This window comes from Amia ocellicauda, chromosome 11 (genome assembly GCF_036373705.1).
Source record: "Amia ocellicauda isolate fAmiCal2 chromosome 11, fAmiCal2.hap1, whole genome shotgun sequence".
In the NCBI taxonomy this organism is placed as follows: Eukaryota; Metazoa; Chordata; class Actinopteri; order Amiiformes; family Amiidae; genus Amia; species Amia ocellicauda.
In genome coordinates this window covers 10,269,398-10,282,133 of record NC_089860.1, presented here as the reverse complement: position 1 = coordinate 10,282,133, position 12,736 = coordinate 10,269,398, and positions in this window count along the sequence as shown.

Genomic DNA, 12,736 nt, shown 5'->3' with positions numbered 1-12,736 from the left:
GTTGCCGTCCCGCCCGTGGGAACACCTACAACTCTGCGGGGAGATTCATGGCCAGGCAGAACCTCACCACCAACGCTTCCTACTGGTGGTGTACGAGCTTCACTCAAAGTGATGAGAGGATAAGAGGTCAGGAATGTTTGGAAATGACGACTGGTTGCTCCTGTGTGATTTATAATGTCAGTTGTGTGTGCTGTGTCAGCTGCACTGATAACTGAAATTCATATTGTTTCCACATCAAGCAACATCATTAATTAGTATTGCTGTTGAGTGAGAAAAACACACGATTTCCATTGCCAATCGTTTAATCCTAGGAGATCTGTTTTATTGCAGTCAAATCAGTGGATTTACACTTTGAGACATTTTGAAGTTAATTTTGTTTTGATTTCTTCTCCTCCAGGACAACACATCCTGCCCCATTTGCCGATGGGATGTCAGATCAGCCTTCGAGTGACCAGTGAAGAGGCCCCCCACCTCACGGCAAGAAATGTGAGTGTTCCCCCTTGTTCTGACAGCTGTATATATGTCTGTACATAGTATTATATTGTTTTGTTTCTTTACACTACACTTTACTACTGCAGCGGATCCCGCTAACTTCCAGTGCAGGACTCCTTCTGCTATAAACGAATCTGAAGAGAAGCAGCGAGAATGAGCTCCACCTTTTCTTATATAACAGGCCTTGGAAAGAGAAGTCTGTAAGTAAACTGTCGTTTTTAAATAATTATAGCCTGTTTTCACTGATTCAAGTGCTGTTTCACGTTAGTTTCACATTTTAATGTTTATTTAGTGTGTATGGTTACCATGACAATACATGAATTTATGCTGAGGACCGTTATAGGAAGTGTTAGCGCAATAGCCGTCTGTCATTCAAATTAGCTGACGTTTTTTTGTAATGTCTATATTTTTATATTTTACGATGTTCTATGCATATGATTGCCTTGTATATGCAAACAGTTGTATATTGATTTATTTTAATACTCTTTAAAACAAAGTGACAGTAAAAGTGGTTTTGAAGTTAATTTTGTTTTGATTGAATTCTTTTCCTCCAGGACAACACATCCTGCCCCATTTGCCTATGGGACGTCAGATCAGCCTTCGAGTGACCGGTGAAGAGGCCCCCCCACCTCACAACAAGAAATGTGAGTGTTCCCCATACACGGACATTGAAATCGTGCACATCTCAGAACACTTATTGCACTTAAACATACACTGTGCATGTTGGAACCATAGATTAAGTAATCAATACAAAAGTAAATAGTGCACTGTGCACATTGAAATAACAGCAACAACTAATAAACACTTTAGGTAAAAGACACCCACACCAAGAACCCTGGGCACTGCTGAGACATTGGAAGAGGCAGTCAGCCTGCTACGGCAGCACTTCACCGGGAGACAGCGGGTGCTCCTTCGGTGATACAAGCTACGGAAACGGCATCAGCGGCCGGGTGAGTCCATTCAAAGCTACGTGACTAACCTCAGGGATGTGGCTAGATCGTGCCACTACGGGGTGCTTCGGACCAGATCGTACGCGATCAGCTTATCATCAGGGATAATTCAGCCAGTATATGCTGCACCCTAGATCTCCAACTTGGCCATCGCCACAAAGAAGTCCGGGGGGCTCCGCATCTGTGTTGATCTGCGCTCTGTCATCAAGGCAGTCATCCCAGACAGATACCCTTTGCCCACAGCGGAGGAGTAAGCTCGACTTGCATCAGGGCTATCTCCAGGTGCCCCTCCACCTGGCCAGCCGAGATCTCACAGCTCTTGTCACACACGCAAGGTGTTCAGGTATACACGAATGCCCTTTGGGCTTAGCTCTGCCCCCAGCTGTTTCCAGAAGGTGATGACCACTGTCCTGGCAGGGATCCAAGGGGTCGCAGTGTTTCTGGATGACATTCTGGTCCATGCCCCTGACCTCTCTGCCCACAATGAACATCTCCACTGGCTTTTCACCGCTCTCCAGGAAGACCATCTGACGCTCAATGGGGAGATGTGTACATTTGCAGCACCAGCCATTGACTTTGTGGGTTTTCAACTGACTGCCAAAGGGATTGTGCCTCTCATGTGAAACATAGAGGCAATCCACAACATCCCAGAACCCACCTCTGCCTCCCAAGTGGCCTCGTTCCTGTGGATTACTGCCTTCTACCTCCGATTTCTGCCTCAATATTCCCAGACTACAGCACCCCTTCGCCAGCTCCTTAAGAAGGAGGAGCCGTGGAACTGGACCTCAGCCTGCACGGCAGCGGTCTGTGCGCTCAAAGCACAGCTCACCACGCCTCCTGTCCTGGCCCATTTTGACCCATTCAGCCCTACTGTGGTCTCATGTGACGCCTCAGCTGGGGTGGTGGGAGCAGTTCTGTCTCTGCCGCAGGATGGAGGGGAACGACCAATAGCCTTCGCCTCCAAGGCCCTGACCCCCACGGAGCAGCGCTATTCTGTTGGCGAGGGAGAGGCCCTTGCCTGCATCTGAGCCTGCGAAAGAGGAGCTGAAAAGTGAATCAGAGAGGGACCCTGTCCTGACAGCTCTCCACACCTACATACGCACAGGATGGCCAGGAGGAGCTGGCTCCGTTTGCAAGGGTGAGATATCTGTGTCTCCAGGGGGCTGTGCACTGTTGTTCCAGGCAGCTTGTGTGCGCGTGTCCTCACAATCAAGCAGAGATCAAGAGACCTGATGTGGTGGCCAGGCATTGACCAGGATATTGAGGCTATGGTCAGGGACTGCACACCACGTCTGCTCCGTGGAAAACTGGACCGCCTGTCCAGGCCCCAATGCAGCCCCTCACGTTGCCGTCCCGCCCGTGGGAACACCTACAACTCTGCGGGGAGATTCATGGCCAGGCAGAACCTCACCACCAACGCTTCCTACTGGTGGTGTACGAGCTTCACTCAAAGTGATGAGAGGATAAGAGGTCAGGAATGTTTGGAAATGACGACTGGTTGCTCCTGTGTGATTTATAATGTCAGTTGTGTGTGCTGTGTCAGCTGCACTGATAACTGAAATTCATATTGTTTCCACATCAAGCAACATCATTAATTAGTATTGCTGTTGAGTGAGAAAAACACACGATTTCCATTGCCAATCGTTTAATCCTAGGAGATCTGTTTTATTGCAGTCAAATCAGTGGATTTACACTTTGAGACATTTTGAAGTTAATTTTGTTTTGATTTCTTCTCCTCCAGGACAACACATCCTGCCCCATTTGCCGATGGGATGTCAGATCAGCCTTCGAGTGACCAGTGAAAAGGCCCCCCCACCTCACGGCAAGAAATGTGAGTGTTCCCCCTTGTTCTGACAGCTGTATATATGTCTGTACATAGTATTATATTGTTTTGTTTCTTTACACTACACTTTACTACTGCAGCGGATCCCGCTAACTTCCAGTGCAGGACTCCTTCTGCTATAAACGAATCTGAAGAGAAGCAGCGAGAATGAGCTCCACCTTTTCTTATATAACAGGCCTTGGAAAGAGAAGTCTGTAAGTAAACTGTCATTTTTAAATAATTATAGCACGTTTTTTTGTAATGTCTATGTTTTTATATTTTACGATGTTCTATGCATATGATTGCCTTGTATATGCAAACAGTTGTATATTGATTTATTTTAATACTCTTTAAAACAAAGTGACAGTAGAAGTGGTTTGAGACTAGCTAGGCCCTTTTTTCCTGTTAGCTCGTGATTGAAATCTATCTGTCTACATTTGTAATCGTCTGTGTGTGCGGATCATTTTCTAACACGGATTTCAGAGTACAAGCGCTCCTGCCTCCTGATTCTGTATTGAAAAGCTGTTCACTGTCTGCCAAGCCTTGTACTTCAGACGCATTGTGAGGGCAGAACACTAAAAACACTGACTACACGGTGGGCCCAGCTACAGGAGGAGTGGATCCATTCTGCACATCAGCATCCAACCTCTTCGGCCATCAGACACTGCAGAGAGGTAACCCGTGACCTGTCTGTTGGTCCTTCAGGAAACCTGCAGAAAAGTGACATAATCTCCCTTCATCAGAACAACATTCTAGGCTACAAAGGAAAGATTAGCAGTGTAGGAGAACAACCACACAGCCAGAGAGGGTCCGATCAAACTCCCCTGCTGTCTCACCAGCCACAACCACGCTCTGCTGCTGCTCCCAAAGAATATTCACCTGCTACAGCAGGAGCTACAGACCTAACGAAATACCGGATACGTCGTCAAATGGTGAGTTCTGGCCTTCTGAAATTTGACGACCTCCCAGAAAACGAATGGGCCTGGAAGTTATACTTCCATAGCAGCACCCAATACTTAAATCTTACAGCCAGAGAAGAGCTAGACCTCCTCTCCAAATGGCTCGAGCCCGAGTCATCTGAGCAGGCCAGGAGAATCAGATCAGTGCATGTTCACAATGCAACAGCAGGGCTCGCGATGGTATGGCAGAGACTGGAAGACTGCAGTGGTGCACCAGAAGTTATCGAATATGCACTTCTGAAGAAAACTGAACATTTTCCAAAAATAACAAACAAAGACCATCAGAAGCTGAGAGAGCTTGGAGACATGCTTCTAGAGCTGGAGGCAGCAAAAGGGTTTCGGCGATGTCCTCCTGCCCCAGTAACTATGTACTTACATAAAAGGTCTGGACCAGGTTCAGGTTCTGGATGGACCACACCTCGCTGACCTAGCTTCTGAAATGTAAGGAGCCAGAAGGACAGATGGCTGCCTGTGAGGTGTTGGACTCAGTGGGAGAGGTGTGAAGACCCGGGGGCATGTGGTGGTGACCTTGCCGGCCCCGAGTGGAGCTGGGCCCCCCTCCAGACCACGAAGGGCCCAGCGAGCCAGTGCAGCCTCAGCAGACTGGCAGCGAAGAAGAGGAGGAAGACCGTCCTTCATCTTTCAGCCCACACAATATGTAAACAGGCTACACGTAAAAGTAATGTCCCAGCCCACCCCAATGCAGTACAGTTTTCCCTTGTGACAGACTGGACAGTGAATGATGCAAAGAAGCCACAGGAAGCACCCTTAGTTAGTCCCTGTCTAACCCCCCCACTCCACTCTAACTGCTCTAAAGGGGAGAAACAAGCAAACAGTGGCCCGAGACCCCACTTATCTTGCTGACGCTGCAGAGTTATAGCAAAGTCGGAATTGCAGCTCCTCTTCGCCACAGTCCAGTACATTCCAGTCTAGTCGCTGATTTCAGAGCCTCTAGTCTCCTTTCCTGATGCTCTCTTGCTCCCTTGCAGTCGTAATCAAGTTCTTGTCCCGGCACCTTTCCCTGCACGCTCTCGTCAGCCCAGTCTCGTCTCCCTTCTTCTAAACCAGTCCCAACTTTTATAGACACCTCATTATCTCCTAACATCCCACACCTGAAATCATTCACCCTCTACCCAACAGGGAGCACAGCCTCCAACCACCTCCCTCCCCCCTACACATCACAACACTATTACACCATCTATAATATTACACCACCTTCTATAATCTTCTATACACCAAAATATTACACCACACACACACACACAGCTATCAATTTACACATAGTTGCCTTACTTCCACTGTACACACAACCCTCACACCCAGCTGCTATATAGGCTACACATCTTAATCTAGACAATCAAGTGTCTATTCGATTTGTTAGCTGGCATATTCGTAGCATTGATGTACTGTCCAAAAGAGTAGCAGTCATGAACCACCTTGAAAATCTCAAAACAGATTCCTGTCTTTTACAGCAAACACACTTATTAGATTCTGATCACTCAAAATTAACCAAAATATATTTTTTAACCAGGTATACTGAGCATCACGAAACAAATACTGCTTTGGGAAACTGCTAAAGTAGTACTGAGAGGGAAGATAATATCATTTTCATCAAACAAAAGAAAAAAAAAATAGAGATCAAGAGACCAGCACTTCTGGCACATATCATCACCTGTATTTATGAAAATAGATCCCTTTATGAAATAGAATCCCTTTATCCTCCGCTAATATCACATCTCTCGGTATCAACATCTCAACCAAGCTATCAGAGCTCTTTCATGTCAATTTGATTTGAATCACAATTCATGGATATATATTGAACAATCAGAATGTTTTGTTGGTCACCTCCCATTCATGACCAAATCCATTAAAAAACATCCTTGCTTTAACAATATAAAGCAGCAGGGACCTGTGATTTCCCCTCTCCCTATCCATGCCGCGATCCGCAACTTGGAACTTGGACCGCACCTCGGCAGCACCCCCCCTCACGGCACTTTTTTCTTTCTTTCATGGAGCCCTAAAATCCAGGCTATGCCCCTGATCTTGCTTTCAAAATGGTACAGACTTCTAATGAATATAGATCCCGCTATTTATCTTCCAATCACCCAGTGGGAATCTGACCTAACAATTACAACTGATAACAACTTCTGGACACAGATTTGCTCCAACACCTTTTCTGTGTCAACATTCACCAAGATGCACCTACTCCAGTACAAGGCCATTCACAGAGCACAGATCACACAGTATGAGATGTGTCCAGTGAGCTTCACTGATAAAGACACCTGTACTTATTGAACCCTTAATACCCCAGACACTTACCTCCACGCCTTATGACAATGCCGCCCAGTACAACATCATAACGGTTATGTCATTCATTTTGAATTGTAGCATCCCATTCTCTCCACCATTATGTTCACTAGGTGACCTCTCAGACAATAACACTCAATCACATCATACCAATCTCATTGTTGTCACTCTAACTATCAATCCTCCTGAACTGGAAAATGAGAGAAAATAAGAGTTTTATTTATATATCTATATCATATATATATATATATATATATATGTATATGTATCTGTCAAGTTTAACATTTGGTTACAATAAAGCAATGATTGTTTGACTAAAAGACTGTGTTACTCTTATTATTGTTCAATAGTTTGGAAAGACATTGGAATGCTGGCCTGGGAATCTAGAGAATCATTCCACTGCCACACAGAAAGCGCTTTTATTTCACAAGCTTTTGAAAATCCAACAGAGTTGAGTGCTTTTCTAGAAATGTTTAAACTGCTCACAGATACACTGTAGTTTTTCTGTAGCAGAAATTATGAATTGTTACAGTGAGGGAATAAAGTATTTGATCCCCTGCTGATTTTGTATGTTTGCCCACTGACAAAGAAATGATCAGTCTATAATTTTAATGGTAGGTGTATTTTAACAGTGAGAGACAGAATAACAACAAAACAATCCAGAAAAACGCATTTCAAAAAAGTTATAAATTGATTTGCATGTTAATGAGGGAAATAAGTATTTGACACCTTCGACTTAGTACTTGGTGGCAAAACCCTTGTTGGCAATCACAGAGGTCAGACGTTTCTTGTAGTTGGCCCCCAGGTTTGCACACATCTCAGGAGGGATTTTGTCCCACTCCTCTTTGCAGATCCTCTCCAAGTCATTAAGGTTTCGAGGCTGACGTTTGGCAACTCGAACCTTCAGCTCCCTCCACAGATTTTCTATGGGATTAAGGTCTGGAGACTGGCTAGGCCACTCCAGGACCTTAATGTGCTTCTTCTTGAGCCACTCCTTTGTTGCCTTGGCTGTGTGTTTTGGGTTATTGTCATGCTGGAATACCCATCCACGACCCATTTTCAATGCCCTGGCTGAGGGAAGGAGGTTCTCACCCAAGATTTGATGGTACATGGCCCCGTCCATCGTCTCTTTGATGCAGTGCAGTTGTCCTGTCCCCTTAGCAGAACAACACCCCCAAAGCATAATGTTTCCACCTCCATGTTTGATGGTGGGGATGGTGTTCTTGGGGTCATAGGCAGCATTCCTCCTCCTCCAAACACGGCGAGTTAAGTTGATGCCAAAGAGCTTGATTTTGGTCTCATCTGACCACAACACTTTCACCCAGTTCTCCTCTGAATCATTCAGATGTTCATTGGCAAGCTTCAGACGGGCCTGTACATGTGCTTTCTTGAGCAGGGGGACCTTGTGGGCGCTGCAGGATTTCAGTCCTTCACGGCGTAGTGTGTTACCAATTGTTTTCTTGGTGACTATGGTCCCAGCTGCCTTGAGATCATTAACAAGATCCTCCCGTGTAGTTCTGGGCTGATTCCTCACCGTTCTCATGATCATTGAAACTCCACGAGGTGAGATCTTGCATGGAGCCCCAGACCGAGGGAGACTGACAGTTATTTTGTGTTTCTTCCATTTGCGAATAATCACACCAACTATTGTCACCTTCTCACCAAGCTGCTTGGCGATGGTCTTGTAGCCCATTCCAGCCTTGTGTAGGTCTACAATCTTGTCCCTGACATCCTTGGACAGCTCTTTGGTCTTGGCCGTGGTGGAGAGTTTGGAATCTGACTGATTGATTGCTTCTGTGGACAGGTGTCTTTTATACAGGTAACGAGCTGAGATTAGGAGCACTCCCTTTAAGAGAGTGCTCCTAATCTCAGCTCGTTACCTGTATAAAAGACACCTGGGAGCCAGAAATGTTGCTGATTGATAGGGGATCAAATACTTATTTCCCTCATTAACATGCAAATCAATGTATAACTTTTTTGAAATGCATTTTTCTGGATTTTTTAGTTGTTATTCTGTCTCTCACTGTTAAAATACACCTACCATTAAAATTATAGACTGATAATTTCTTTGTCAGTGGGCAAACATACAAAATCAGCAGGGGATCAAATACTTTTTTCCCTCACTGTATTAAGGGTAGTTTTCCTAATGCCACCAGGGACTGCATGAACAGGGGCCTTCAAAGAAAGGTTTGAAAATCATTGATCTAGACTGTTTATTTCCAAACTAGTTTCTATAATCCCAGTTAGTTTGTTGTGCTATACCCAAACTGATTATCAGCATAGAACAGCATCACTACAATAACACTCAATCACATCATACCAATTTTTTGAACATGCAACTGCAGCTGTAGATCACGTGAAAGCATATGATATGATATGATATACTTAGATTTCCAGAAAGCTTTTGATAAGGTTCCACACCAAAGACTGATCCTCAAATTGGAAGCTGTAGGCATTCAGGGTAATGTAAGTAGATGGATTATGAACTGGTTGATGTATAGGAAACAGAGGGTGTCAATTAGAGGAGTCACTTCTAACTGGAGTGAGGTTGTTAGTGGAGTTCCACTTCAATGTGGACAAGTGCAAGGTAATACATGCAGGTAACAAAAATGTCCACTATAATTACACTATGGGAGGTACAGATCTAGATGAAGTAATGCATGAGAAAGACCTAGGAGTCTATGTGGACTCCTCACTTTCTCCATCCAAGCAATGTGGGAAGCAATAATAAAGGCAAACAGAATGCTAGGGTATATTGTCAAAAGTGTAGAATTTAACACAAGGGCAGTAATGTTCAGACTGTACAATGCACTAGTTAGACCTCATCTGGATACTGTGTACAGTTCTGGGCTCCACACTTCAAGAAGGATATCGCTGCTTTAGAGGCAGTTCAGAGGAGAGCAACCAGACTTATTCCAGGTCTGAAGGGAAAGTCCAACTGAGAGACTGAGGGAACTGAACCTTTTCACCCTGGAACAGAGGAGACTATGTGGGGACTTGATCCAAGCACCCGGGACACAAATGGAAATTGGGCTTCAAGGCATTCAAAACGGAAAACAGGAGATACTTCTTTACACAGAGAGTAGTCACAATCTGGAATAAACTACCCAGCGATGTGGTTGAAGCTGAAAGTTTGGGAACATTTAAAAATAGTCTGGATAGGATCCTTGGATCACTTAGATATTAATGAACACCAAACAAGCACGATGGGTCGAATGGCCCCCTCTCGTTTGTAAACGTTCTTATGTTCTTACAAGCAATGTGCTCGGCCACTAAATCTAGCGTCGTTGTGCCTCTTACATTTCTAAAAACACAGTTGATGAACAATTGAAAATGCGATGTGTGTTTTTGTTTTTATTTGTATTAATACTCCACACATCCACTGTACTTTTATTGTGTTGGATGTTTACTTTGTACAAGTTTGTACTGTGTTGCTCACCGCATTGTGGACAAATCTTTGCTTAACTCCATAAGCTGCCTTCTCTCATCTCCTTTGCTTGGGGGTGAACAGAAAATGTGTCGAAGAATGACTTTGAATTGAAGAGCAGAGAGAAGATTTGATCAGCATCAGTCTTCCTGTCTTTGACTTGTTCTCTGCAGGAATAGTGTGACTGTTTCAAAAGAAACTGCAGCTTCACTCCACAATAAGAATTTAGCAAAAATGTATCAAGTCAACCTTTTGATCTTCAAGGAAAATGCGTTGTTTTGTTTTACAGCTAGTTAGTTTTCCCTTATTAGATTTGACTAGACTAGAAATACAAAACACTGATGAATCAGGCTTATTAGCTATGCCCCCCCGCCAAATTATAATGCCGTGGGTGTTTTTGTTTCTGGTTCAGAAATTGCGATGGTAAGTACAAGGCTAGTTATTTTTCTTGTAAAGTTTTAATGGTAACAGGTGTATTCATACAGACACGGGACACAGTTGGGATAAGGAATCTGACTTCAGTATACAAGCAAAGCAGAGATGGTTTCAAGGTTTGTGGTCGTGCAGCAGATTGTTTTAACAATAAAATATTTTAAAATCAAGGAAAGAATTCTCTGGTTTTGATCTTAGCCAAGGATTCTGTGACCCTTTAGCTATTTGACTATTGCTCTGTATTTTCATTTACATTTACATTTAAATCTTCCTATAAAAATATAATACATTGGGCATGTATTGTGTTGAGACTATATGAACTATTTAGAGTTGTCTGTCCTTCTTATAGAAGGTAATATAGATCGATAGTAAAGTTGTAACAATTCAGGAAACAATGCAGATCCACAGAAGTGGATGCACCTGCAGTCTTTCTACTCCATGAAAGTCAAAATCACTGCTTTGCAAGTTGGACCATGATGTATCTTGTTTTCCTCTCGATTCTTAATATGAACTCTAGTGGAGTAGTGGTCAGGACTGCTCTTGCACCCTTGAGGAAGGTGCTGTACCATTAAAAAAGATAATATATGTATCCAGTAAAAACAGCTGTGTAAACAGATAATTGTATGTAAAAGCATTTGGAAATGTCTAATTATTTTTCTGCTAAGAAATATAAAGATATTAATAGGCTTTTCATAATAATCATAATCCGTATGCACTATATTAGCAATGGGACCTGGCTAAATGCATCAGTAGTCTGCTGCTTGTCCCCTCTTCCCAACTCCTCCTCTGCTAGTTATATATATGTGTGTATGTGTGTGTGTGTATGTGTATGTATGTATGTATGTGTATATATATATATATATGTGCAGTGGTTGAAATGTAAATTTGAAAGTACCGATTTTATGACATATTTGGCATCCCGTTGAATCCTGCATCCTCTGACTGATTGTGCCTGCACAGCTTAAAACCCTGTAACATAACTACTGTGAACAATAATTAAAATCCTGTTTTAAATCATTATCTTCATTATATACGACTGACTTGAGATTTGGCTTTATAAAACAGTCTGCAAAGAGGAGTCTTCACTTGACAATAGATTTGAATTCATATCACAATGTATTTTCAATTAATTGGCAAAGTGTGAATGATTAATATGTAAACTACCTGTAAATGGATGCAGATAATCTACCTTTTTTGTAATAAATCATGCACAGTTTTCTGAAAAGTAATGAATGTGAGAAACTGTTTTAAATTGATGTTACTTACTGTTACTTATCGGATGCTGTCTATCATTATCTTAATCTTCATCGTTATCCTCTTCTGTTTCTGAACTGTGTTACCTTTCCGACATTTACACTGACGGATTTAGGGACCTTAACACCAGTCTAGATCCCAAGGGCCAGGGTAGCACACACAGCACACTGTATCTTGCACTTCCTGAGGTAATAAGCCCCACAGACACAATTCAACATTGCAATTTTATAAAAAGGTCAATATTTATTGCTCTGAAAAGAAATGCACATACAGAAACTAAGACTAAATGAACTAAGAATAAAGTACAATGAGAAGATACAAGAAATGGGGGCCTGCAGATGACACCTATATCTCAATGAGATAATGGAAATAACAATACAACAATAACATTTCAAAATAAAGTTCCCCCAAAACAGTGCCAAACACAACACCAGAGAGCCCTTTCCTCACAATCTTCACAGGACACGCGAACAACAACATATACACACACATATACAGCGAATGAAAAAACCCTATCTGCCTGGCCACATGTTAGAGAGAGAGCCCCCCCACTAAACTACTCTTCACTTCCTAATTAAACCACACACCCCTTCCCAGTCTGCACCGCCTTGAAGTGGCAGTCCGGTAACAACTGTATCATATACGATTATTTCTGTATGTTCATGTAGCCATATTATTTTGATTGGATACTCATAAAGCCATTGCACTGCTGGAAGAGGCAGCCGGTGCTGGGCTGAGAGAGGTTTGTCTTTTAGTTTGTAAGTGGTTGACCTTTTCTCTAGATCCTTTTATAAAATGCCCAAATTATTTAACATTTAGGAATGAATAAAGAAGTGCAGAAGTGTAAACAATGATTTAAAGATGTGATGTCATTCTAACTCGTATTTACCAAAATGATTTCCCACTTATTTTGATATCTGTTCTCACATTTGCTGGAAACACCTTCATTTTTTGCATTTCACACCCAAACAATTAAAAAAGATGTATATCGATATAAAATAAATAGCTTGCTAGCTGTGCCTAAGAGGAAGCTTGTGTCTGTTTCCATGGTCTAATGAAAGTCTCTCTCTGATCTGTCTAGGCCCAGGCTGAC